Raw genomic sequence first — 4,857 nt, forward strand, 5'->3', positions numbered from 1 at the left:
GAAACACTGACAAAAGATATTACAGTTTTTCACAATTGTTTAAACACATTTCCTGATATACTCAGAGCCGGATTACAGTTTTTCACAGTTGCTAACGCCCAAAAAGCAAAAATTTGGCACAATTTGCACAACCTTCACTTCATGTACCAATTGCTCGACCCAAGTTGGCATTACTTCACACTCCCTTATCTGCATTAGAGTCTGACTTTCCTTCTTTACACTCTGATGTCAATTACAAATCACCTTGCTGTCAAAACACTACACACAATTTTCGGTTGTTGCACACAGTTCTCAAGTAAAATCTCAAAGCATCAACCTATAACACACAAATATTCAAAACACTACACACAATGTTCAGTCGTTGAACACACTTCTCAAATAAAATCTCAAAGCATCAAACTACAACACACAAATATTCAAATCTCTAAACTTTGAGGTCTGTTGAGCAATTTGCAATCAGTACTGCAGTATAAAAGTGCCTTGAGCCTCTGTTTTGTTTGGTGAACAATGGAGAACATTGGAGAGAACCAGAGAAGGAGAGACGTAAGAGTGAGAGGAGGAGGAGGAAGAGGAAGAGGAGGACGAGGAGGGGGTCAAAGGGGAGGAGGAGTAGGAGGTAGAGGAGCATGAGGGGGACAAAGAGGGAGAAGAGGAGGAGGACAAGGAGAAGGAGGAGGAGGAGAAAGAAGAAGGAGAGTTACCATCTCTAATGAGATATGGGCAACCGTGGTAGACCACGTTCTCAACCATGGTTTGAGCATGAGGGAGGCTGGCCAGAGGGTCCAACCCAACCTCAGCCGCTACACAGTTGCTGCCATCATAAGAACCTTCAGGGTGGAGAACAGGTACGAAATCTATTTGCCTTGTTTACTGTAATACTGTATATCAATAGAATACAGTGTGCTCACAGTATTTGCATTTTGCAGGACTGAAAGAGAACCATACCGTGGAGGAAGAGCACGGATTTTCACAGAGGAGCAGGAGACAGATGTTGTAAATATTGTTCGTGAGAACAATACAATCACGCTCCGGCAACTACAGTCTAGGATCCTGGCTGACCATGGCACTTTCAGGGACATCCACACTGTCAGCCTATCAACATTAGATAGAATCCTCCGCAGCAATCATGTCAGGATGAAGCAGGTCTACTTTTTTTTGTGAGGGGGGGGTTACTGTACTGTACTGTTCTGTGTGTGCTAAAATTAAACTTTTTTTGGTTGCATATTTGTGTGCTGTTTTATGTTTGACTATACAAAAGTAGGCCTACAGACATTTTACAAAAGGAGAAAAAGCACATTTTCCAAAGTCATTGTCATTCATATGGTGTGTTCTGTTTCTATAATTGTGTTTTCAGTTTTGCACCTAAGTGTGCTGTAAATGCTTGGTAGTGTGCAGACAAATGCTTAGTTGTGTGTACTCAATGAATGGTATGTGTGTGTCATTTGAAAAAATGGCCGTGTGTACCAAATGAAAACACGAGTTCCATTTTGTGAACAGGTAAGAGATTTGATGGCAAAGAGTCATCTTGCAAAGGGAGTGACAGGTTTAGCATTTTGTGTGTGAGGTTTTCAGATCTGTGTGTTCAGTTTGAAAAAAGCTGTTATTGTTTTGAGAAATGGGTATTAACAATTGTGAAAAACTGTAATGCAAAGGCAAACTAGGCATGTGCCTAGGGCCCGATTGACAGGGGAGGGGCCCAGACAGAGGGACAAAAAAAAACATGCACACATATTAATGGTTGATACCATGCAACATGCAAGGGGCAAGGGGCCTCGCGCTAGGGGCCGTTTTTTTTTTCTTTTTTTTTTTTTCCTTTTTTCCCTTATAAATATCAACAGTCACGTTCCATTACAGAACTAAATGTGTACTAGTCTGTGCATATCAATAAATATGTGTGCAATGATGCGCGTGTCTGTTGTTCAATACAACTGATCAGACCAAGCGCATTGACACAAGGTGCTCTGATCCAGACGGGTGGAGTTTGAACAAACTGTCACACAATGTCGAGAGAACGAGACAGATTCAGGAAATTTCCATCAGGGGATGAAAAAAGAAAAAAACTAAAGAAAATGGAAGAGTTTAATTCCTCTCTGAAAGGCTCGCTTGATAAATTTGTTACAAAAATCCCCGATCCGACCGGGTCTCAAGCAGCCGCGGGGCCCCGCGTCAAGGCAAGCCCAGATGATGATGAGGCAGGGGAAGGTATCCAGTATTTTGCTAATTGGAGAGTTAAAATTGCGCATATAGACACCCGATCCGACCCGAAAAACCCAAAAATTTTGCACAGGGCCATGCAAATCTCCCAGACGGCTCTGCATACACATACACATACAGACATATATACTACAGCACACTTTGTCTTACTGAAAATTTTATTGGTCTTTGTAGATTTGACTTCTTATTTGACTATTCAATTTAATCAACACATTTAATTAAGATTTTCTGCAAAATGCAATAGCTTAAAACATATATCTTATTTTACTCTGTTTACATAGCAATGCTGACACCTATTATTGGTGATTTACTGGTACTAATACCTTAACAATGATACTTGCAATCGATAAGATAAGGATAATTTAATAGCATTTAATAGAGCGGTGTAATAACGTATAAATAATAAAAATCAAAAAATAGACTGTTTAATATACAACACATGACTTATTTTGGAATACAAAGAACCAACTTGCTATGTAAAATGTGAATTAACTTTGGTAAGTTTAAGATTTCAATTCATAAATAACATCAATGGAGGGGGGCCCAAAAATCACAGTCTGCCTAGTGTAGTCCATTTATTTAATCCGGCTCTGGATATACTACCTCACTTTCTCAAAACTCTAAACAAAAATTAAAAAACTCACACACAAAATGCAAAATCCTACACTTCTCTTGCAAAAGCACACTCTACCTTCAAAACAGTGTTAACTCTTCACTAAATGGTATTTCCTTCTCAAATGTCAAACACATACATCATTTGAGTAGACGTTTCTAAGCACCCACTGAACACTGATGTGCAGAATGGAAGACACTATAGTATGAATGGAAAACACTATATGAATGAATGAATGAATGCCTCAGTAGAATCATGCATTTGTATGTTCAGTGTTTCACCTTCAGCTGTTGGATGTAATTTATCACCATATAGTATTCTTATGTATAGGCTACTCAAATAGAAAACACACAATTCTTTACTGTAACAACAAATAATATTTTTACAGTACAGTATTTGGACTCAAAATGTGCAGTCCACTGGACATCACAGCAAGCTGTGGATAAAAACTTGACAGAAAATAGAAACAGAACAAAAGTATTAGGCTGCATCCTGCCTTTCATCCCTGGCTGGCCACAGGACCTCGTCCACGTTGATGTTCTCCCTGGCCAAGCAGCGGGGGAACAATCTCCTACAATGCCGCATGAAGCCTTGACAGGCCTCAGCAGTGACATCGCCACATGTGTCCTCCGTGGCCTGCAGCAGTGGGATCCGTGTCTGAGGATTTCTCTCATATACCTTCCATCTCCAGGCAGAGAAAAACTCCTCAATTGGGTTGAGGAAGGGAGAGTATGGAGGGAGATATAGGACATCAACTTCTGGATGGACCGTGAACCAGTCACGGACCAGAGCAGCCCGGTGGAAACTGACATTGTCCCAGATAACAACGAACCTGACCACCTCTGTGTCCTCCATCTGGTCTGGCTGGACATTATATTGTAGAGCTGGTCCAGCTAGAAGAAGTGCAGGGTTGTAGGGGCCAAGGGTGGCATGGTGATGGAGGACGCCGTGGTGATTGATGGCAGCACACATTGTTATGTTCCCTCCACGCTGGCCAGGGACCTCTGTGATGGCACGCTGGCCGATGATATTCCTCCCTCTGCGCCTTCTTTTTACAAGGTTGAACCCCGCTTCATCAATGAATATGAATTCAATGGCAAATTGCTGATTGCATATTGCACAACAGCCTTTGGAGTTTAGAAATGTGACTGACTGTGTGTTCTGTGTGATCAGCAAGAGAGGGAATTCAGGAAGAGTGTGCAGGGTATTGGGAATTGTGTGTAGTGTTGTGAAAAATGTGTGGTATGGAATGGGAATTTGAGTTTAGAGCAGTAAATGTGCTTGGAGTTCAGCAGGATTGGTTCAGCCACCTGAAAAATGAGTTTCAGGTTGTGCACATTGTGTCTGATGTTCCAATAAATGTGTTTAAACAATTGTGAAAAACTGTAAATAACTTTTAAAATGTTAAATATTAGAAATGAAAGTTTCTAGTTTCAAGTTTCTACAGTATTCATATAATGACACAAAGCATCAGGGTTTGATCATTCCATTCAACCTTTTTTAAAGTCCTTTCATTTTCAAACCTAATTACAGTAAGTGTCTAATCATAAATTAGTCAGGAAAACAGTTTGAAAGGGTTTCTTTCCCACTCGCGGTCCTATAAAACAGTCCGTGATGCAAAACCAGTGAGCTCAAGGTGATAGGCACAGATAGGGTTGCCACCCGTCCCGTAAAATACGGAATTGTCCTTTATTTGAGAAAAAAATGTTGCGTCCCGTATTGAACTAATATGGGATGCGATTTGTCGCGTCCCATATTAATTTTTTAAAATTCATTTTTACACCATATTCTAGTTGAATTATTGAAATAAATTAACTTTTACACCATATTCTAGTTGAATTATTGAAATAAATTAACTTTTACACCTTATTCTAGTTGAATTATTGAAATAAATTAACTTTTACACCATATTCTAGTTGAATTATTGAAATAAGTTAACTTTTACACCATATTCTAGTTGAATTATTGAAATAAGTTAACTTTTACACCATATTCTAGTTGAATTATTGAAATAAATTAACTTTTACACC

At 39.6% G+C, this 4,857-nt stretch overlaps 1 long non-coding RNA gene across 1 annotated transcript; it reads left to right on the forward strand.

Moving 5' to 3' along the window:
* The first annotated feature begins 727 nt into the window (after positions 1 to 727).
* LOC133462887 (uncharacterized) lies at positions 728 to 1,222 on the forward strand. The gene is made up of 2 exons (XR_009784289.1): positions 728 to 845; positions 927 to 1,222. It is a non-coding gene; the product is annotated as an uncharacterized LOC133462887 (long non-coding RNA).
* The last annotated feature ends 3,635 nt before the right edge of the window (positions 1,223 to 4,857 follow it).

This window comes from Cololabis saira, chromosome 16 (assembly GCF_033807715.1).
Source record: "Cololabis saira isolate AMF1-May2022 chromosome 16, fColSai1.1, whole genome shotgun sequence".
Taxonomy (NCBI): domain Eukaryota; kingdom Metazoa; phylum Chordata; class Actinopteri; order Beloniformes; family Belonidae; genus Cololabis; species Cololabis saira.